This window comes from Peromyscus californicus, unplaced genomic scaffold (genome assembly GCF_007827085.1).
Source record: "Peromyscus californicus insignis strain IS unplaced genomic scaffold, ASM782708v3 Scaffold_20__1_contigs__length_68692818, whole genome shotgun sequence".
In the NCBI taxonomy this organism is placed as follows: domain Eukaryota; kingdom Metazoa; phylum Chordata; class Mammalia; order Rodentia; family Cricetidae; genus Peromyscus; species Peromyscus californicus.
This window is the reverse complement of record NW_026294503.1, coordinates 42,940,023-42,963,762: the sequence shown is the minus strand read 5'-3', so window position 1 is coordinate 42,963,762 and position 23,740 is coordinate 42,940,023. Positions and strand designations below refer to the sequence as shown.

General features: G+C 50.5%; 1 long non-coding RNA gene across 9 annotated transcripts in view; it reads right to left on the bottom strand.

Moving 5' to 3' along the window:
* LOC128116709 (uncharacterized) overlaps positions 1-23,555 on the bottom strand; it is a 28,034-nt gene extending 4,479 nt beyond the window's left edge. For 4 of the 9 annotated variants that reach the window (XR_008220562.1, XR_008220570.1, XR_008220569.1 and 1 more), the window contains exons 1-2: positions 18,260-23,547; positions 1,053-1,333 (exon numbers count right to left, since the gene is read on the bottom strand). This is a non-coding gene — a long non-coding RNA (uncharacterized LOC128116709). Of the gene's footprint in view, positions 1-1,052; positions 1,337-18,259 lie in introns of all 9 variants that reach the window. The other 5 variants (XR_008220567.1, XR_008220565.1, XR_008220563.1 and 2 more) reach the window with 5 other exon arrangements.
* Between the last annotated feature and the right edge of the window lie 185 nt (positions 23,556-23,740).

Sequence of the window (23,740 nt, the reverse complement as noted above, 5' to 3'; positions counted from 1 at the left end):
ATGGTAGGCATGATCTAGTTCTAATCCCATTGCTGTTATAAAATATGCTGATGAAAAGGAGCTTAGGAGGGGAAAGATTTGCTTTAGCTCACAATACCAGGTTGTAGTCAACCATAACAGGAAACCAAGGTGACTTTAAACAGTCACTTCACATCCACAGTCAAGAACAGAGAGAAATGGATGCACACATGCTCGCTTGCTTGTGCTCAGCTTGATTTCTCCACTCTTATACAATCTAGAACCCAAGCCTAGGGAATGGTACTGCCCACGGTGGGCTGAGTCTCTCTTCATTGATTAAAGGCAGCCTTCCACAGACATGACCACAGGCCAACCCAATGTGGACAATCCCTCACTGTCTTCCCAGGTGATTCTGGGTAATGCCAAGTTGACAGTAAAGCTAACCATCACAAGGTGCTTGGTGACTTCAGTGTCTTGCTCGTCTTTGAGGAAGGGAGCTCTAGGGGAGCAATCAGTTAGCATACAGTACTTATATGAATAAAATCGAAGGGGACTTCCCACGCCAGCATGGGACTTCCCATGCCCACTATCTCACAGTTGGCAGAGGTGACAGGTTTGACAGATGCATTCTGCATTCTGGCTTAGTCTCCAGGAGCAGACAGAAAGTAAGCAACTCTCAGTATGAGAAGATCCAGCCCTACCCGATGCTGCTATTGTCCCAGGGCCCTATATCTAGGCCCTTAGGAACATGGCTAGTGATGGGACCTGGTCCCATCTCCTTCCAGTTTCACCCCACTTCCTGCTTTAGCCAACCAGCAGCAGGTTTGTCCTGACTCCCCCGCCTAAAAAAATATGAGAGGAGATAGACTGTATACCCACCTGTGCCATGGGTGCCCAGGCTGCATAACTCTCAACCCAACCACACAGCTTTGACTGTAGTGTGATCCCCTGAGATCAGATGATGCTCTGAGATGCAGGGTGGTGTGCCGTGGTGGGATGGGGAGTAGCCAAAGCATATCAAGGACTCAGAGCCACTGGATGGCCTGGTTCTGACTCCCTAAGCACAGGTGATTAGATCGAGAGATACTTCATACCTCATGATTCAAGCATATCCAGGACCCTGGCTACTGCTGTGAGAAGGACATAATCCAGAAGCCTGGACTCGGGGGAAGGTTCTGGTCTCCTGGATCCCCAGCTGAGAGACACAGCTGCATGGAGGATGGAACCGCAGGAAGACGCCAGCACCTTGACTCAGAAGCCAGACCGGAGCAGGCTTTTCAGGACTGGAGGAAGCGCTGGGAGGAGGTGGCGGAGCTTAAGTCATGAGCTTTTGTTTTCGCTCTTTCTTTGCCTTTCATCTTGGGTGCCTCGAGTCCTGCTTGAAAATAGAGTATAAATAAATGATCAAACAATATGACAGTGTTCATTCCCTGCCAGCCGGTGACCTTGAAAGGGTCTTCAGAATGTCTTTGTTCTCTTCTGGCTCTTGTCACACTTGTTCCACTCGACAACATTTTCTGGGCCAGCTCAACACACAGGCAGGAGCCCTGCCTCGACCCTCACACAGCTTCACAGTCCGACGGCACAGTGGGCACCAAGCAGAGCCCCATCATGCCAGCATGTCAAGTCTGGAGCTCTCAGCCTGAGTGGCGTGGGAGTCATAGACTGAGCTGGCGAATGGACAGCCTTGGTCCACTTAGATCTTACAGGCTCTGCATTGCACTAGCCCAAGAGTGTGGGATCATGCAGTAGAGTCAGGGGGTCTTCCAGCCACTGGAGAATGGAAAGTACGCTGGAGATGCCAATCTATGTGACACCGTCAGAGAAGTCTGGAGTTAGGAATTTGGCATTGTTAATATCTAACCAGCATTCATGTGGCTATCCTAATTGTCCCCAAGGGTCCAGTCATGACCTAGGAAAGGAATGAAGTCCTCACAGGTGTAAATAGCTGTGATCTATGATATGGAGCAAGATCAAAGCCATATCAACAGCAGGGTGCCGTCCCTGTGTAGATAACACAGGGCTGGCTCTGGAAGAACCTGATCTCCCTGCAATGACCCAGGAGAAATGCCTGGGCTGTTCTTGAATGACAGGTACCAAGCATTCTATATTTTCTATATTTTCCTAGCTACATCCCTCTGCTCCAACTGTCTGGTCCAGAAAACAGGCACATGCCTTCTCTCAGAGTGCAGAAACCAACGAGTGATGACAACAGATGCCACCATGGCTTCCATTTAAGGGCCAGGTGTACAGCGGTTGCTCAGAACCCTCACAACTGTGTCTCCTAACGATGCTGTTGAGGATGCTGTTGCCGAAGGGATAAGGAATCCAGCAGTCCTTGGCCAAGACCCACATGCAGAACTTCAGGACAAGGAACGTGGCCCAGAAGTGAGGAGGTCGTACTTCCTGCTCTCACAGGTCACCAACCAGCCCACTCTGCCACCGCTGCTCTGTGGCTGGTTCACACCAGCTGTTGAGCATGCTCTGACTGAACGTAAGTATCTGTCAGATAAGAATGAGAGCCTGTTGGCAGCATGGGGCTCCCAACCTAAGGCTACCCTTCCTGGATGCCACAGGACTGTCCCCCAGAGGACCGACCACCTGCTGCATGAAACCGTTTCTCAGTGTCTGTCACAGCACACCACATGCAAGGAACAGAGGGCTCCCACTGCAGAGAATGAATCCCCAGGCAGGATCACGAGCAAGGGGTGTCCACAGGGGCTGGGTGGGGCAGGGCATTTACAAAGAAGATGCTAATAAGGGTGCAGAATGAGAATCTGGGGTATAGCAAAGGGCAGAGATGCCAGCCGCCTTACTAGAGCCAGGGGAGAGTCCTGTCACTGCCCCCCACTCTTGGTTTTTCAAGACAGGGTTTCTCCGCGTAGTTTTGGTGCCTGTCCTGGATCTCGCTCTGTAGACCAAGCTGGCCTCGAACTCGCAGAGATCCGCCTGGCTCTGCCTCCTGAGTGCTGGGATTAAAGGCATGCGCCACCACCCGCTGGCCACTGCTCACTCTTTTAGGGGAGCAAATTCATTCTCTTTCTGCTCTAGACTTGAGGCCCAAGACAGAGAGCCTCGTAAGTTGAGTTTAGGTCCTGTACCCCAGAGCAGGCGTGTCCCCTCAAATAACAGTGCCCAGAGACTGGACCCAAAGAGGAAGAGAAGGTAATCTCGTGTGAGATTTCCATCTAAAATTCTGAAGTGATCAGGGTGGTTCTGGTGGCGTGGCTCAGTGGCAGAGCACTTATGTAGCACACTCCGGGCCTTAGGTTTTGCCCCCAACACCAAAAAAAAAAATCAGCTTTTGTGTGTATGTGACCCCAACCCTACCTCTGTGTGTGGAGATAGCAAAGGACCTAATGGGAAAGGTCCTGTGCATGGCCCCCCTGAGCAGGTGAGCTGTCGTCCTGGGAAGCACTGTCAGGGACCCCATGACCTCCCATTCTGGAACCCTTCCCCCTTCGGACAGTGCAGACAGCTGCAGGATTGGGACACACACACACACACACACACACACACACACACACACACACACACACACCCTGAGAGACAGGAAAATGTTCACTCTGCCCCTTGGAGGAAGCACCGGGTATTTTCTGAGCATCTGCTTTGTGCCCAGCCCCTGCCAACTTTGCTCCAGGGAATGAGGATAAGCAAGGGGGCACTGCTGGGATCTGAGCCTAGGTCTGTCCTGAAGCTGGAGTACCCTCACCTCCAGATGTCACAGAACGGGCTGAGCTCTCTCATTCATCCTGTCCTTCCAAGAGGGCTGGGCTCCCCTCCAGGACGCACCTCTCAGCATTTTCTGTGATCATCATTCACCGAGCCTCCTGCCCATGAGTCTCCAATTTCATCGTTAGCTCATTGAGCAGTGGCAGCATTCCCAATCTCATTCAGGAATCTCCAACTTCTGCAGGACACCAGGGGACGGTAAGGAGGTGGGGGCGGGGCCAGGGGACCTGAGTGGCTTCAGGTTAGCACCTTCCTCATGGCCACTCACAGGCAGGGCTCTGGGCCCAGTAGGCTCCCTCTACTCCAGTGCAACTTCCCTAAGCCATGGGTCTATGTCCCTAAACTGTAGCAGGGATGTAACAGGAAGCCTGGGACACGTGCACAGCATATGAGGGGCGGTCGGCAGGGGTGTGATGAGGGCATTGTAAGCTGAGATATGCTGGCAGTAAGGGCCCTTCTGTGAATACCAACAAGCTTAGTTACCTTTCATGGCACCAAGAGAAGGCTCATGGAGTAGAACTGAGCCACTGGCCCCAGCTGAGAAAGGAGTGGTGTGACCATCCTCCTTTGATAGTTAAAGGCATTAAGGGGTGAATGTAGGGTCTGTTGAAACCCTCATTTTTAGGGGCCATCATTAAATGAGATGACGATGATGGCGGTGGTCACAGTCCCATTTGCTCCTGTAAGTGACTCTAAGTTTTATCTCATTCCATGCCATCACACCTCCCCAATGAAAATGTCATTGTCTCTTCTACTGGATGATGAACACCAGAGGCCCAGGGGGCAAGATGACACTCCCAAGGCCACACAGCTAAGGGGTAATAGATGCTACCCCCAACCTCTGAGGGTTCCCTCCAAGCTCTAGCTCAAGCTCTAGCTGGAGGGATGGGGGCCGCACGGCCCATCGGATACAGCCCACAGAGGCCCTGAGAGCTCCGCTTCTCTTCACTCTGCCTCACACCACACTGAGTCACATGGAGCAAGCTCAGAGAGCCAACAAGTTTCCACTCTAGAGTCAGCCAAGGCAAGCAGCCCAGACACCTGCAGCTAGAGGCCAGCGTCTCTCACACCTTCAACCACAGGCAAAATATGGTGTCAAGACACCTGGTGTGTTAGAAATAATTACTTGACTGTTCAAATGAAGAAAAAATGTTATCCTTGTAACTAACACCCCTCGACCCCTCCATGAATCAAGAAAAGCCCTGCTGTCCTCCCTCCCGGTGGGTAGTCTGAATCTCCTTCTACCTATGGGTTCTGGGGGTGAAACTCGAGTCATCAGGCTAGGCAGCAAGCTCCTTTACCCACTGAGCCATCTTGCTGGCCCTCAACCCCTTTCCTTTCCAATTAAAATGCTCACCTGATAGCTCATTGATAAAGAAATTTTTTTGGCAATTGAAAAGCAGAGCCTATTAATGTCATCAAACACAGTGGGACATCCAGTCTTGATATCTGTATGTGGATTTTGACAGTCCTCTCAGACTTTCCAAGCTGACCAAGATGTCTCGCGGCTCAGCTGAGGAACTGCAAGCTATCAGATGGACAGTTGGACAATCTGACACCTCTCCTCACAGGCACCTGGGCCTCCTAGCTGTAAACTCTTGGGTGAGCCCTGGCCCTCTCCAGGACCCACTTTTCCTCATTTAGAAGCTCGTCTATGCCTCTAGGAGTCTGCCCACTCTGGCTTGAGGGCACTCAGTGAGTCTCAAACCCAGGTCTATGAACTGAGGGCAATCCATGTTTGCTCAGTGCTTGAGTTGGCTCCTGTGCCCACACAGCTTCAGACGGCAGGCAGCCCAAGCCTCCAATGTAGAAGTATCGTACCCCATCTTGTAGAGCAGAAAGCTGAGACTTCAAGGGATAAGCCCATCCCCCATTCCACTCTCAACCTGGCTCTGAGCTAAGCAGTTCCCTGGCCCTGCCTCCTCCCCTATAAGTTGCAGAGAGAGGAGCAAAGGCTACCTCCTCCCTACAGTGGTACCCATGAGGACCACCATTGTTATTCCCATGTCACAGGAGGACAGAGACAGACACTTATTGTATAAACCCAGTGATCTGACTAGTGCTAATGTGGTCCCTCTGCCCAGTAAAGAGGTCCCCACCTTACGCAGATGATCACGAATAACAGATAGCAGTTACGTACAAGATGGGAACATGGTAAGGTCAAGAGAGCCCGAAGCAGGGTCCCAGTCCCAGAGCAGGCTACTAGGAGGCTGCCTGCAGGAACAGAGACAGGAAGAGGAGAGTGATGTCTCCAGACACTCTATATGCTGTGGGGCACAGAGTGTGGATCAATCAAGGGATGCAAATTTAGGGTGCTCTTTCTACACCCCGGGAAGGGGCTGTGGGGCTAACACAGGAGGCAGTGTCTGTGGCACAAAGCTGCTGGGGGGAGGGGAATTGCAGTACCTTCTCCAGATCCCAACAACCTCCACCCTTGAGGATCCTGTGGTCACCAAATCTGGAATCCTGCCCTCAGCATCCCTCTCTCAATGGCCCTGAGCTTTATAAGGCTCAAGATCCCCCAGGCAAGGGATCTATACGTGCTCGGTTAGGTGGGTTCTTCATTTTTGTGTTCATGAGACACCTAACAGCCATGGGAACTCACCATGAAGAAGAGAACCTGTGGAGTCGCCTGGCTGAGCAGAGCGAGGGGGTGGCTTTGTCTGTACCAGCACATAGTAGGTACTCAGTGGTTTTGTAAGATGAACATAGCTGAAGCCTGGGCCACTGTAGGTGAGGTTAAGGATCCCAAGAGAGGCTTTTTCCAGCCTATCTCACCCCAGATCTTGTTCACCAGGGGCATTTATCAGACCTACTATGTGTCAGGCACTTTCCCCCTTAATTGGCTTCTCAAGGGCACACAGTGGTGTTGTGAGGCATGACAGGGTAAGCGTCGGCTCACTGTCATGCACTCCAGGAGAAAGTGCAGAGCTGGAATTTTGACTCCAATTTAACTAATTCCAGAATCCTCTTTCTTAGTCATCCCGGTTTACTGATTCTCAAAACTCCAACCTCGGGAATTTGCGTCTTTAGTTTAACCATCTGTTGTTCAATATTTGAGGTCTGTGTTATGGTATTTCATCAGACATTTACACTGTAGTATGAATGTATATTTTGATGAGAGCATCTGGGTTATGCATATGTTAATCAAATGCCCACATTAATATTATTACTGTGTTAATGTCATCCCTCGAACGTCTACTACTTGTCAAGACCATTATGAGCCCTTTAGAGTCATTAAACCATTTTGCCTTCATAACCCTCTGGGACAGTGAAGATGACATTTCAAGACTCACGCCCTCAGCCTCCCCCTGCCCCATTGCCCTGATTTGGAGCTTCCCTCCTGCCTTTCCATGAGAGCATGCCCTACAGACCCAGCTGTCCCAGGAGACAGAAACTCTGTGACCTTGAACATCTCCCTTGAATGTCCCTGCTGAGCAAATAGTCACCAGGTAAGAGGGATGCTGCTTTGTCAGATAAAATAACTGAGTGAGAGTCACTTAGAGCCCAAGGGAGTGGCTCTGGGGTGGAGGGTTCCCTACCACATACAAAGAGACTTAGATTCCCTACCTCATGAGAAAATTACCAAACAAACAAACAAAAGAATCAGAGCTTTCCAGAGTCCTGAACAAGCATCGCTAAGGGATATGAGGAGACACCCAGACAGGGAGTAAGAATGACCTGTAGGTCCCAGGGTTCAAGTTCAGAACAATGAGGAAACAGGAGGCTGGATGGACCAATCCCTAGCCCAGTCAGATGACGAAGGCAGCTGGTCACTCTCCCAATAAGACTCACCCCGAATCTCATTTTTAGGCTTCTAATCCTAGCTGCTCAGGAGGCTGAGCGGGGGAGGATCACAAGTTCAAAGCCGGCTTGGGAAACTTAGTGAGACCTTGTCTCAGAATAAAAAGTAAAAAGATGGCTGGGAATGGATGAGCACTTGCTTGACAGGAGTCAGTACAATTCTAGATTAGACAGCCAGTCCCAAAAAGAAGAGAGAAGTTCCCAGACCATCCTGTGGTGTAAGGTGCTCACAGCCTCATTTACAGCCATGAAGAACTGCTGCACCCTTAACACAAGAAGCAGGGAAAAGGTCACATATTCTTTTAACCAGCATGCCTTAGATTTGAGAACCACTGGATTGCTCTCTGCCATGGATATGGGGTTATAAGCCTCTATGCTTTCTTATATCCCATGGCTTCTCCTTGTCCAGGACCCTGTTATTGTCCATGCCAATTCTATCAGCGTGGTACATTAAGGCATTTTGAGGGAGGGAGAGAAAGTCATGTTCCCATAACTTTTATTACACTCCATTGTCTCTTTTATTATTAGTTGTTAATCCCTTATGTGCCCAACACATAAATCGGGCTTTATTATAGATTTGCATGTGTAAGAAAGCCACAGAATCAAAGGTTCTGGACTACTGGTGCTTTCAAGTCTCTGCTGTCACTCACAGAGAGAGCCACCTCTGACCCCAATGCCCTCCCTTCCATTTTCTGTCACCTTCCAATGCACAGCTCAAAATGACCCAGAAAGGTGGACAAGTGGCCTTTAGAGGTCTGGCATCTAGCTCAGATCTAATGCATCCAATGAAGGAAGGCAGGAGGGAGTCAGGCCAGATGAATCTAACACTGATCACTTCTGACTTTACCTAAGACTTAAGACCAAAACAAAAACACAAAACAAGAAAACAAACAAAAAAATACGACAACACAATTATTTTTTAGTTTTAAAGGCATTGTCTCATGTAGCTCAAGCTAGCCCCTGAGTCCCTCTGCAGTCAAAAATGGTCTTGAACTTCTTGTTGTCCTGCCTCAATCTCCTGAGTGCTGGGATTACAGGTAGGCGTCATCACGCTTGGTTTATGGAGTATTGGGGGTTGAACCCAAGGCTTCGTGCATGCTAGGCGAGCACTCTATCAACTGAGCTGCATTGCCCGTACCCCGAAGACAAATTCTTACATCTAAATTCTTGACTTTTCACTAAGCCTCTAGCCAATCTACCAGCTTATCCAAGCGGTGCACCCAGCTGTCAGCTCCTTTGTCCCCTGTGACTCTGGGAAGCCACCACCCAGGTAGCCCAGGCCAAAGAGAGGGGCGTTCACTCAAGAACCACAGTCCAGGAGCCTCTAGGTCCCAGACAACTCAGACTGCATAGCCACACTCCCCAAACACCACAGACACACGTCATCTGCACCTGTGCCTCTCATAAGTCACCGTTCTGTCCCTCCATCTTCCACATCACCCATAGGGTCCCCCCCCAACACCCCAAGAATCCTCCTGAGCCCCAAGCAGGGGCTCCTGTCCATTTCCTTCTCCACCTTTCATGGTAAGCTGCGCTCCCAAAGCCTGCCCAACGCTGTCAACAAGTGGAATGAAAAAGCAGCAGACAGCCCCAACGAGGCCGGGGACACTCGACCACACACAGCCTGTCCTTCCCGGGTGGTTGCTGGAACAAACTGAATGTCACTGACTCTCCTTTGAGTCCACTGAATGTTCTGACCTCATCTTTCTTAATTACAATGTGCAGATTCGGGGCCAATTCTTCCTTAAGTGACCTAGGCAGCTGTTCACCCCCAAACCTCACTCATCCACAGTGAACATTCCAGGTGCCGGGCTATGTACGTGCATTACCACCATCCCGGATTCCTGGGGCTCTGGGCAGCCTTCCTTGCAAGGCAAAACCATAGCTTGTACGCAGAGAAGAGAGGGTCCATCCACGCAACCATTGAGCTCAACACCGGCAAAATCAAACTTGGGACGGCTACAGAGTAACAGGAACTGTGTCACGTGTTAAGCACACACAACATGAGTTTGATGCACGTGGTTGACCCTGCCAGTCACCTTGACAGTCCGCCTCATGACGCTTCTTTGAAGCCTGACTACAGGTCACTGCAGGCCAGAGGTCAGCATCTCTGTTCACAGTCGTGTATCCACCGGCTCTCAGAACTTGCTAACCCGCTTGCCATCCCTGCCTGTGGGGCGGGAGTTTTAAAGCAGCATACATCAATTGGAAAAGTGGATTATCCCCAGTTAGTGACTAATAATAAGATAATAACGCTATAACCGCCCTCAAAAGTGCGTAGGAGCTGAAGAAAATGTGACGAGAGCCGAAAAATTGAATTAAGTTATGCAAAAAAAAAGAAAGAAAAACCAAAAGCATGTGGCCTTGGGAAGAGGCAAAGAGCAGTTAATTTAGTACTGGAATTAAATTACTCCTCTGTTGTAGATGAATTTAGCGTGGCAAAATGAAGAGGAATGTATTTAAACAATCACGAGCTTATAAATCCAATAAATCGTCAGGATCTTACCAAGATGTCTTAGTTCACATTTGTAACCTGTGACATCTTCCCACGGTTCTCAGGGTGGCCGGGGCTGCGTCACTCCTCCGCACGCATCGCAGCTCTGCCCCACCAACCACTTTCCGCTTCCAAGTCTGCTCCTGGGGTTCACCCGCACACACCTGAGCATCGTCCCCAGGCCCTCACACAGCCTCCTCCTCATCCCTTCAGCCTCAGCTAGAGGGGCCTTCTCACCTCCTCCCTCCGTCTACTTCTTCCCACGACTCAGTCCACCTGCCTGCTACTGTGACAGAATACCGGAGATGAGATCATCTACAAGGAATAGAGGTTTTGTTTAGGTTTGGGCAGCTTGGAGGTCCAATATCCCACATGGGAGGCCTCAGAAAGGCAAATCAGTGCAAGAGTGGTCGAGGAGACAAGGGCCAAACTCTCAAGGGAGCTTCCTCACTCCGGTGAGAAAAACATTCTGCCCCACACCTTCCAACGCCTGCCTCCGGACCCATCATGCACACTGTTTCCAGCGCATGGACTTCTGGGAATCCAGTCACACCCCAGCACCCCTGCTCCCATCCCTGACGCCACCCTCCAATCAGAAACAACCCACTACAGGCAGTGCTGTGGTTACAGGCTCCAGGGTGGGGTGGGGTGGGGTGGTGAGTGGTGATATCCAAGGGCTGACGAGTCAGAAAGCTGTGCCACTCATTCACCCTGGCCTGGAGCAGGAACCAGACCCCACGGGCCTAGCTCTTCTCATCTGTGAAATTGCCCCCCTCAGGGGCCCATTTTGAGGATCTGATAAATGACAGGAAGTAAGGCAAGTCCAACAAAGCCTCGAAATAGTGCAGTCCTGGGGGGGGGGGCGGTGTGTGGGTGTGTGTGGGTGTGTGTGTGTGTGTACCACAGCCTATTTGTGAAGATCAGGAGACAGTTTGGAGGAGTCACCCCTTTCCTACCATTATGTGAGTCCCAGGGATTGAACTCAGGTTAACAGGCTTGACATCAAGCATCTTTAGACCCGCTGAGCCATCTCACTGACCCCTGTGTGCATATGTAAACGTTTTGTTTGTTTTTGAGACAGGGCCTCATGTAGCCCAGGCTGGCCTCAGACTCCCTATGCAACCAAGGATGACCTTGAACTCTTGATCTTCCTGCCTCCATCTCCCAAGAGCTAAGATTACAGGTGTTTGACACCACACATGGTTTGCACGATTCTAGGGGTTGAACCTGGGGCCTTGTACAGAGTAGGCAAGCCACTCTATCAACTGAGCTACATCCCCAGCCCTGAAGCTTTGTAAATATGGACCATCTCTGGTATACGTTAAAATAGGGAAGACATGATGGGTCCCTGATAACTCACCACCTAACCCCCAAGACGGTCAAGCCATGGTCCATCTCACTTCATCTGCACTTTCCCCCATTCTCTCCACTTAGCTTGTTTAGAAACAGATTTCAAATGTCATAATCATACCTTTATACATTCCGGCAAGTTTCCCTGAAATAAAGAGAGGGATTTTGTCTGTTGGGTTAGTTTGCTTTGGATTTGGGGGGGAAGAATCTCATTATTTAGCCCAGGCTAGCCTAGAACTTGAGATCCTCCTGCCTCAGCCTCCCAAATACTGGGATCACAGGTGTGTACAACCGTGCCCAGCTAGGGCTCTTTTTAAAAACATAACTGCAATATTGCTATCACAACAAAAAATAAGGAACACAGTGCCATCATCATAACCTGAGCCTGACCTATGTCTGCCTTAGCCATCTCTATATCTAAAGACCTTAGAGACAGGTTAGCCCAGGGGGGGAGTTCTAAGCTACAGTATGACAAGCTTCCAGCTCTCAGCACCTCAAAGGCATCTCCATTTTGTAGGCTGGTCTGCTCTGTGGCCATTCACCCACTGGCTACTTTGGGTGACTGCTTAATACAGTGGTTCTCAACCTGTGGGTCACGATCCTTTGGGGTCACATATTGGATATTTACAATTCATCGGATATTTATAATACATTACAATTCATAACAGTAGCAAAATTACAGTTATGACGTAGCAATGGAATAATTTTATGGTTGGGGTCAGCACAACATGAGGAACTGTATTAAGAGGATCATAGCATTAGGAAGGGGTGAGAACCACTGGTTGAATAACTACAGCTCTCAGGGTAGAGGATGCGTGGTACTGAGGAGAGGAAAGAGCAGCAAGAACGTTCCAGACACATTTTGCTCCCTGACAGAAAGCTTGATCCGTCTTAGACACCAGGATACCGTGAGAACTCAGACACAGCTGAATAGGATCACCGCAGGTTTGTGTCACAGAAGGAAGAATGAGGTGCAGCTAGAGCCCACGGAAAATAAAACCAGTGGGAGGATGTGGCTTGCTGGCCGTCAGGACAAATGAAGTCCTGTTGTATGGCCGGAGGGGTGTTGATGAGGAAGAGGCCCGCAGAGTTGGACAGAGATAGCCCAGAACTCGAGCCCGGCATTCAGGAGCCTCAAACCCTCACCAGAGCTGGTGTTTCAATCCAGTGGGAAAAGGAGACATTGTTTATTAATGATGCCTGTGCAAGCCGCTATCTTTTGGAAGCAAGTTAAACCTCATGTTACATTATACACGTAAACCCCAAGAGGACTGGAGAGTTAACAGCCAAAAACATTTTTTAAAGCAATAGATATCTTGAAAGAAAATGTAGGAGATGGCAAAAAAAAAATAGTCTCAGGTATCAAAAAAGTCATGTTTTAAAAGAAAGACATGGGGCTGGGGAGCTGACTCAGCGGCTAAGAGCGCTTATGGTGCAGGAGCCAGGACCTGAGTTTAAATTCCCAGCACCCATGTGACAGCCAGCTGTGGCCACTCGTGTTCCTAATCCCAGAAGTGACAGGCAGAGACAAGAGGATCCCTCGAGCTGGATGACCAACCAGCCTAACCAAAATGCCCAGCTTCTGACTCAGGTCAGCAAGATGGAACGATGGACAACAACAGAGAGGGAGAACAAGGAATAGGAGACCATGGTAAATGAAGACCACATGAGAATAGGAAGAAGCAAAGTGCTAGAGAGGCCCACAGAAATCCACAAAGATACCCACACAACAGACTGCTGGCAATGGTCGAGAGACAGCCCGATCTGACCTACTCTGGTGATGGGATGGCCAAACACCCTAATTGTCGTGCTAGAAACCCCATCCAACTACTGAGGGATCTGGATGCAGAGATCCATGGCTAGGCCCCGGGTGGATCTCTGGGAGTCCAATTAGTGAGAATGAGGAGGGTTTATATGAGCGAGAATTGTTGAGACCAAGGTTGGATAAAGCACAGGGACAAATAGCCAAACAAATGGAAACACATGAACTATGAACCAATGGCTGAGGGGTCCCCAACTGGATCAGGCCCTCTGAATGGGTGAGACAGTTGATTGGCTTGATCTGTTTGGGAGGCACCCAAGCAGTGGGACCGGGTCCTGTGCTCATTGCATGAGTTGGCTGTTGGAAACCTGGGGCCTATGCAGGATCGCGTGGCTCGGCCTGGGAGGAGGGGACTGGACCTACCTGGACTGAGTCTACTGGGTTGATCTCAGTCTGCAGGGGAGGCTTTGCCCTGGAGGAGGTGGGAATGGGGGGTGGGCTGGGGGGAAGGTGAGGGGGGCCATAGGGGGAGAACAAGGGAATCCGTGACTGATATGTAGAACTGAATTGTATTGCAAAATAAAAATACAAATTAAAAAAAAAGATGGAACGATAGAGAGCAGGTGCCCCCCATGCCCTCCTCTGCCCCCCACAGATGCACACATATGCATATACCACCCCGTCACTACCCCCAATAAATTAAATAGTTTAAAATTGAAAAGATTTCATTATACAAACCTTATTTTTATGACAACAGATATCATTTATAAAGTCAATACAAAAACAAGCAATTTAAGAATAAAACTATTGGCAACACAGCTGTCGCACAAAAAGCTAATGCCTACACATGTAAAGAGCAGCTCCGAACTTGAAATGGACAAGGAGGGTTGGAGTTGGGCAAAGATGAGGCTAGGTGGGGCATTGCCTATGGCTAAGTGGTCGGCAAACATGTTAAAGAGGAACAAGTTTTTACCAGAAATTGGAAGTATCGGGATTATGAGGTTTCGTGTTGCCTGCATCACTCAGAGGAAAATCCTAAATGATGCGAACACCCACTGCTGGAGCGGCTGGAGGGGAAGGGGTGGCCCCGGAAGTGCTGGAGAGATTGGGGAAGTGTTACAAGGTTTTCTGGTGGCAACATTAGCTAACATAAAAAGAAAAATACATGTGCCCTTCTCTTAAGCAACCCCACTACTGGAACTGTATTTAGTAGGGCTCAAAGGTCTGGTTGGAGGAGGCGTGCACAAGAATGTTTGCTGTAGCCTTGTTTAGAGCAGCCAGAAATAAAGGGAATGACTGCCGGGGGGCAACGATTCGAAGGAGAAATCAGGGCATTCATCCCTGTGAAAAATGAGGTGCTGCCATCTTAAGACTGGGCCTGGGGATGCTCCAGGCCTGGAGAGAGTCCCTCTAGTGTGGTTGTTTGAAAGAGAGATGACGCCCTAGTGCCTCCTGCTACCTCCGAGGACATGTGTGTGGATCTGTGAGGCTGGCTCCACGGCTGTGGCTCTTAAGGGTGTTTCTTGACTGTGCACGTGTAGAAACACAGAGCTGCCAACAAGGACACGAGAGACACGAGAGAGATGTGACCGTCGAGAGGAGGTGACAGGCAGCAGAGGGTGGAAAGGGACAGGTCTGCAGGCTTGAGCCAGTTGGTGGCTTGAGCCAGTTGTCTGTCTGGGTGCCACACTTAAGGACCAAAGGGGGCTGTGGAAGGTGCCAAAATCCAGGAGTCTGTCAGAGAGGAAAAGGGGTGTGCCTGACCTCTGTTGGGGGCTGGCTGCTGAGAAGAGTAGGCTGGGAGTGATGACATGGGATCAGAATCCACGGCCCTATCTCTAAGAGCTGTGTGGGGGAACACTGCAGCCTCTGCCCTCCCCGGAGCACCCTCTCAATACCACAGTTCTGGGGCTTGCTATAATTAACCCCTGCTGAACCAGACAGTTGCTAGTTAGTATCTTTTTATTGCCCCATGAAGAAAGTGGAGCTCTTGCATTGAGAAGCACCTTCCCACAAGCCTCTGGGGCTCAGAAACCATGTTCCATCCACTACCCCCTCCCCAGGTTTGACAGAATCCCTGTAGAGTAGGGCAAGCCTTGTTTATGCACCAGAGCCCAGGCCAGGTAAGAAAGTGTGGTCTCAGGTCACAGGTCAGAAGAGGACACTCCGGAACTCCGGAACTCTGACTGTGTAGTGGCCAACACTTTCAGACAGGCAGAGAGCAATAGACGAAGTACTTCTAACGTTTGCTGGTTATTTGGCTTGGTATGGTTATCTCCCCTGAGCCTCAATCCCCTCCCCACCCCAAAGGTTTTTATAACAGGAGAGAAGAACATACCCAGGATACAATAGGTGATTCCCAAATATGGAGTCCTACAGCAAGAGAAGCTCAGGGCAGAAATCTCTCCACCACCTCCCCTCAGCCCCCAGGCAAGGTTTCTCTCTATAGCCCTGGCTGTCCTGGAACTCTCTCTGTAGACCAGGCTGGCCTTGAACTCACAGAGGTCCACCTGCCTCTAATTCCTCCAGAGTGCCGGAATTAAAGGTGTGCGCCACCACCACCTGGCTCAGAGCTGGAATCTTAACTCTGTCCCATCCTAGCTGTGTGACCTCGGAGACACTGCTTAACAGCTCTGTGCTTTGAGCTGCACAGCTGCAAAGTGAGGCAACATGGCGGAACGTCCCCTAAGGGTTTGTGGTGAAGTTCAAAGATGTTCACACACAGTGAAGGGTACCTGACGAACAGTCCGTGCTCAGCAAGTGTGCTGCTAAGAAAGGTCCCCAGGCTCTGTCTGCTGTGGCTCGCCTTTCTGCTCCTCCGCCCCACCCTTTTAAAACCAGAGCTGTGTCTATGGTTGTCTGCTCTGTTGAAGTCCTGAGAGATGCCAGGGCCAGCCATGAGGGTGTGACTTCTTCGGCAGAGTGCTTGCCTGGTGTGCACAGAGCTCCCGTGAACCTCAGCTAGTCTCGTTCCTCCTTGGGCCTCCTTGAGCTCGGCACACAGTAGATACCACGCTGCACCCATGGCCTCCCTTGCCTAATCTCCCCTCCTCCTAGCCCTGGTCCCTCCTGGTACATTGGGGAAATAAAATGATCTGTAGCTCCCACCCACTCTCCCCGATCACAGCTGCCGGTTGTGTGGTCGATCGCTTAGCATCCGCCTCTGGGAAGGTCTGTCCAGGAGGCAGACACCCACTGCCTCATGTACTGACGTGCTCCGCCAGCTTTGGTGGTCTGTCCCATGTTACTCCATCTCAAGTCCCTCTGCCTAAAAACCCTTTTGGTAGGGGCCCCTTCGGCATCCTACGCCATCGTCTGGCTTGGGGTTACCAGTTCCTCAAAGCCCTTTCTGGGTGGAACCCCAAGTGGAGTTTCACACCCTCTGAGGGGACGCAGGGCCAGGCCTCCCTCCTCTCTCCCTCACCCACATCCTGTCTCCCACATTATGCTGAGTGACACTCGGCTGTGTGACTCCTGAGCAGGGACCACATCCTTCCCACTTTTGTGTTTTATTCAAAGCGCACACTGCCAATGGGAGCTTAACATGCAGCTAATATTTATTCAGGGCTTACCACAGGAGGACTGCAAGTGCATTTTCACGTTATTTTATTTAATTATCAGAACAAGTACCTCCAGGCAGGCAGCGCTGCCTCACTTTTCAGACAGGGTGGGAAGTTGTCACCTTTCTGGGCTCTCACTGCTAGGAGGCATCAAGGCTGGAGTCTGGTCCTCAGGGACCACTCCCCAGTCCGTGTGACAGCCAGCCCTGCCACCTCAGCAGTGACCACCTATCTCCTGATAGGTGATCTCCTATCTCACCTATCTTGAGATGCATTGGCAAAGTCATCTGCAGTCTTTCTTTCTTACCCCTAGGTAAGGTCCACACCGCCCTGATACCTCTGAAGCCTTCCTGATATTCCCAGAGACACTTTTCCTCAGACAGACCTCCAGCCCTGCCCCTGTTCTGGTGGGTTTCCCAACCAGCCATCACCAGTTCCTTCTCCCATGATGCTTATGCCTCCACTTCCCTCCCCACAGACCCAGGGGCTTTACCATTGGATCCACGTGTGTTTATTGAGCACCTACTGTGTACCAGATGCTTTACAAAAGGCAGAGATCGTAACAGTCACACAGCCCAGCTCTAGACCTAACACCGTAGCTAAGGAAATAAACACCTGTGGGATATGAGGGCCTAGGAGGGACTCAAGTGGAGTGGGGATGAGGGGCCAGTGGGGTCCACCTTTACCATGCGGTTGTTCTCTGTACCTGTAGAGAGTAGGCAATAAGCCAGCTCCCAGAGAGGAAGCTCCCTGGAAGATGATGCTGATACAAAGGCCCTGAGGTCCGCCTGGGGCCATGGGATTTAGAAACATCCAGAAGGAAGGACAGAGATGGCCTGTGAGGTGGGTGGCTGGTCAGTAGACCATTCAGGACCATGCCTGCCTTCCTTCAGTTGGCTCGTCCAGATGTGTCACCTGTGGGAGCCAGTTCTCTCCTTCCGCTATGTGGATCCAGGGGATCAGACTCAGGTGGCCAGGTGTGGCAGCAGCTGCCTTTTCACACTGAGCCGTTAACCTTCTGGGTGGGGTCTATGCACAGTGGCATCTTCCTTCTCCCCCATGCTTCCGCCCTGGCTGCCCTTGGCTCTCTCTCCCATGCCCTGCCCCATCGTGTGCTCTTTGGATTTGAAATTTTCTCCTCTGGAACTATGTTATGCATTTTCTTTCATGATTTTCATGGGTGGCTCAGCTCCTGGGGAACCCCACACCCACCCTCAGGCTGTGATTCATGGCTCTGGCTGGGGGTGGCAGTCCCCGGGAGAGAAGCAACTTCTCTACAGGGATTCTTGTCATGGACACTTCCATAGCAGAGCTCTGCTTCCTGCTGGCCTCGAACTCAGAACAAATCACACCCCCAGTAGACAAGCTGGGTGGCTCGTTGTCCCAGCACCCTCGGGCTTGCTGGGGAGAACTTCCTGTCTCCAGGCATCTCCTTCTCCCAGCCCCGAGATAACTGTCCTGCTTGGGCCTTCCTACCTCAAAAGCTCAACGAATGACATCTTTCCCAGCTGTCCCCATCACACCCCAGTGGCCAGAGTCAGGTCCTTCATCTCCTGACTTCCGAATGCTCATTCTCCCTGCTCAGTGACCACAACCCACCTCGGTCATCCAGAAAGTAGTCATCCAGCAACCCCACACTCTGGCAATTTCTAGGTGCTGGGGCTTCCACAAGGGACAAGAGACAGGATTTGACATTCAGAGAAGAAAGGCAGGTGGCAGACACTTCGGATCACTAGTGAGAGTGTGTCAGGCTGAAAAAAAAAATCACGACAGTGTAGACAAAACAGGCCTCTTTATCCGTGGCCGCTTACATATGTGAGTGGCTACGCCTTCCTGGAGGTGAGAGTGAGCAATGCCAAGACCTGAACTGTACTTTTGGGAAGAAATGGCAAGAACAAAGGGGTGGAGCAGGCACCATTCCCATCCTTACAGATGAGGCCGAGCCCAGAAAGGTTAATTCCCTGCATGGGGCCACATAGCCAATAGGTAGCAGAGCTGGATTCCAAGCCAAATGCAGCTGGCTCCACAACCTCTTCTGCCCACCTCCCAGCTTCCTCCTGAGCAAGAACAATCAGGCTGACGGGTACCTATAGCCAAGGGCACCTCACTTTCCACTGGTTTGTCCTCTGCGATAGCTGGTCATGTTGCCTTGCTTGGAGTCCCCCCCCCCATCTCTTAACCATGACCTTTTCTTCTGGCCTTTATGGGTCTTCTGATCACCAAATGCCTTCTGAGCCCCTTTAGGACAGAACTAAATGCTTGCTGCCCTGGGCTCGCGTGTCTTTTGTTCATTCACTCATCAAACCCATGTTGCAGGCCTAGTATGTGCCAGACAACCTTGGACCTCAGTCAAAAGTTCCAAATGCAAAATTAAGTGTCACAAGAGTGTGCACTGAGTAGGAAAACACAGCATGGGATGTCAGACGCCCATGACTGTTCCAAGTGGACCGGGCTGTCCTGGATTCCCAGGCCACTTGTCAAGCTCTTTGATTTGATTATTTTTTATCTCAGCAGCGTCCCAAACCCCTCAGTATATTGTCTAGCCCAGAGGCAACACACATGTGGATTTTTTACACGTGGTGGCGCACGCCTTTAATCCCAGCACTCGGGAGGCAGAGCCAGGCGGATCTCTGTGAGTTCGAGGCCAGCCTGGACTACCAAGTGAGTTCCAGGAAAGGCGCAAAGCTACACAGAGAAACCCTGTCTCGAAAAACCAAAAAAAAAAAAAAAGAATTCCTTTTTAGTATCTACCTACTGTGTGCTGGGCTGTGTTCTATGGGTTGGGAATATAGCATGAACACAGTGAATAAAATCTCTTGCCTTCGTGAGATTTTCATTCTGCTGGGAACAGAATGGAATCAAATGAATGATTTGCATCCCTAATTAATTAATTAGCATGCAGAGAAGAGAGAGAATGAGAGCATGGAGTGGAGAGGTCTCAGAACATGGCAACCAGCTCCATGAGAGAGGTGGAGGTCTCAGCTTCCCACTCCCCACGCCCAAATGCATACCTGCTCCTTCCTCACACTTGCCCACCTCAGTGTGGGTCCCTGTGCTCACCTGGCTCTCTCCAAGTGCTCTTGACCACCACACCTCCCATCCGGACTTCCACTATGCTGACCCAGGCTGCCTCATCACTGGCATGGGGACCAACCACATCAACCTGGCTGTCCCTTGCCCCAGGCTTGGTTGATGCCTCCCCTCCAAGTTATTTCTTCCGCTCTGGCCTCTTCTCCAAGACTGCTGGGCACTTCCCACCATTGTGGCAGCAACAGCCAGACTTTGTTGTTGTTCTGTTTCCTTGTAACTGTCCAGTCGTCTCTTCTCACACACCTAAACCTTCACAGGCCGTTTCTCCAGCCTGGGATGCTCTGTCTTCTCAGTTCCCCACCCACTCCCAAACTACCTCTTCTGTTTTCTGCTCCGTGTCCCCACAGAAAATGACTCTCTCTCTCTCTCTCTCTCTCTCTCTCTCTCTCTCTCTCTCTCTCTCTCTCTCTCTCTCTCTCTCTCTCTCTGTGTGTGTGTGTGTGTGTGTGTGTGTGTGTGTGTGTGTGTGTGTTCACTATCTAACTCTAGCTGGCTTCAATATCACAGTGATCCTCCTGCCTCTGCCTCCCGAGTGCTGGGATCACAAGTGTGTGCTGCCATGGCTGACTCCTTACCTTCACCTTTACAGAGACTGCCCCACTCACCAGGAGTCGGCACAGTACCTGACACTCAGTAGATGCTTGAGTTTGGATTAAGAAAAAAACCTGAATGAAACAGCTTTGGACTTGTTAGTGGCTGTTGAATAACTTCAAAGTGTTCACGTCTCTGCTGACCCACTTACTTGGCATATGACCTTGGGTTTGGGATGTGACCTCTCTGGGCCTTTGCTCACCTAAAGGAAAGGTTCTTAGCACATAGTTGAGAATTACTTGATCTGAGTGTGGTATCAATTTGAACTCACCTAGCACCCAGAAGTTTCTCTGTAAACTGTGGCTGAGAAGCAGATCGTCCTGATGCAAGGCTCTTCCTCAGGATGCTCAGAACTGGACTGGGCTTCAGGGTCTGTCATGCCCTAAGTCTGAAAAATGATGCCATATACTTGCATCCTTGGGTAGCTCTGTTTCCTCATCTGTAAATGCATGGAAGGTGATACCTCTTCATAAGAGGGTTGTGGGATTCAGCGTGGGTCAGCACCCAATAAATGTCAGCCTGTGTCATAGCTGTTAACATATAACTCTGGTGACCACAGCATAAGGCTCGTACCCCCAGTTCTTGATAAATGAAAATACAAGTTTCCAGAGAGGTTAAGTAACTGTCCAAGGTCAAACAACGAGGAAACGGCAGCCCTGCACTTCAAGGCCAGGTCTGCTGCGCCCAAATCCCATGTTATTTCCACTCCATCAAAGAGGTAGCTCAAAATAGGCCTGTGGCATTTCAGCTAATTTCCTCTAAGCCCTTCCCAAGTAACAAACTGCAGTCACACAAAGCTGCTCCCTAGACATCCATTCAGCGGCCACTAAGCACAGGTGCCTGGTGTGTCCCAAGCAGCAAATAGGGCCTGAGCAAGGCCAGCTCTCCCAGGTGGCCTTTCCTGGAAAGGGGGGCTATGAGACAAGAAGTGTGCAGAGGATGAAGACAGAGCGCTTTGGATGTAAAATGGGATAAAGAAATGAGAGGCATCCCCCTTGCCACGTGCCACGCTCTTCACCTCACCTCTGCCATATGAAGTTCACACTGTAGCTGCTTGGGCTACATTTACCAAGAGTCTACTATGGATCTAGAACTTCCTTAGATTCCAAAGTCTTAACTGTGACCACGACTCAGCTCTTGACCTCAAGGACTTAGGAGGCAATGAGGGGGGTCACAGCCCAATTAAGTGTGATCAGTGTGGTAACCAAAGTCATAGCAGTGCGGCAAGCAGCAAAAAGCAGGAAGTATCTGGGAAGCTTCTGAAAGGAGTGGACAGGTGCTTACAGACCCATTTCCCAGACACTGAAACTGAGTCTTCAGGAAGCCAACTTGGGCAGGATATGGCAACTGCCCAAGTCTCGAGTGAAGCTGTCTCCCCAGGCCTGTTCTTCGTGCAGCAGCCTCGGCTGCCTCCATGCTGGCCGTGGGAACCACTTCCCTCTCCCCTTACCCCTGTTGTTTTCCTGGTGATGAGCTGACCAGAAGATGAGTCAAATGCTGAGAATGTTACAACCACCCTCATCAGTCCTGAGGTAAGCAGAGCCTGTGGACAACCAGAGGCTTCAGAGCTTCTGCTGTGGGTGCCTTCTGAGCAGAAAGCTCAGGAGTTGATTGGGAAGAGGGGAAGGGATGAGAAGAAGTGTTTTGCCACCACTATCCATAGGCAGGTCAAAGGCAGTCAAGGTGACAGGTACCGATGATGGGAAACCTCTCAGACACCCAGAAGGACACCCATGCATTTCTCCACAACTGCCCTCCTCAAGAGACCCCCTCACTGACACCTGTGTCTCACAGCTTCCTTAAGGATAGCAGTCCAGTGGGGCTGGAGGATGGCTCAACCATTAAAGGTTAGACTCACTACCAAAAAAGCATAAGGATAGGAGCCCAGGAAAAACATCCACCCAAGCCACTATTGAACTGCCCCGGGATGAACAGACCATCCCCTCTCTCTTTCCCACTGCTACTCCTGCCCTCCTAGGACAGGAAACCAAGGAAGGCCTGAGACCCCTCCCCTGCAAGCCAGCTCCAGCTTCCACTAATATTCCTTAGCACAGCTCACAGAACTCTGAGTTGCAATCTCCAGATGCCAGGACCCTCTCCCTCACCCAGAAATACAGCTATCCATCCTCAGAAGGGTCCTTCTGGTCCAAAGAGGGAGCAGAGACTGGGAGAAAAAGGAAGTTGTAGGCAGGGTAGTGAAAAAGACAGTTTCTACCTGTGACTTCGAAAGTGAAAGGATGAGGTTAGGCAGTGGGTTTCACACCCCCAAGAAACTATTTCTACCTCAGCCCTCTTCTGTGTACACCCCTAATTTCTGGATCACTGATAAATTATTGAGCAAATCATCTCAAGGCAAAATGGGGGGGTTCAATTAGCAAATTATGAAATCAAAGCATCTCTCGACACCCTTCAACTGACCCCTTCGACTAACAGCTTTCTCTAGCCCCTCCCCCAAAGGCAAGACATAGCCTGGAGCCTGCCTCGGATGGTCTCCTTTTACTTAGTCACAAAACTGGTCAGAGAAAACATGTCACCCATAGCTGTGAGCATTGCCGAAATGCTTCAGTTTCCAGGCTCACGTTAAGGAAAAGTTGCATACGCAGTCTGAGGAGGTGACACAGGAATCAACCCAGGCTCACAGCTCTGCTGAGCAAGAGGAGGCTCCTGTCTTTCCATGTTCATAGCAGAGACGCTTTAAAAAAAGATCTCTTCAATCTCATTTATGAATGACAAGGGGGAACTTGGAAAGATCCACACTCACCCACTTCTCCTGAAAACATTTTTATCCTTGAGATGAGTAGAAGAGTATCATGGCCCTAGCCCCAGTCACCAACCACTCTCCCCTCATGCTTTCACATGAATAATCTTTCCAAAATGTCTACTTGTGGAAGCAAGATGTAGAATTTCACAGAAAACTAGAGAGTCACACATAGAGCTATGTCCACCCCTGTTAGCCAGAAAGACACAAAGCTCAAGAAGGGGTTGAGGAAAGAGAGGCGTCTATCCAGCCAACAGAATAAAACAACCCCTCTCCCCAAAAAGCATCTTGGAACCCACAATTGGGGGAGAAACACACGTATAGATTATGTTTGTAATTACCCATCCAGGTTCTATGTCCATCTCTTCCAGGCGGAAAAGCAGCTGATTGAAGTTTTGTGGTAGTCTGACTGGGAGGGCTGTATTTGAAGCTCTGGGCACGTAGAGATGGAATGAGAAAGAGGCTGATCTGGAAGAAACACCGAGGGGGGAGGGAAGAGGAGAGAAAGGGAGAGAGAGGGAGAGAAGAGAGGGAGAGAGAGAGAGAGAGAGAGAGAGAGAGAGAGAGAGAGAGAGAGAGAGATCGCCAGCTACGCCTTCCTCCCAGCTCCAGGAGGCCCCGGCCAGCACTCATTCCGGAAC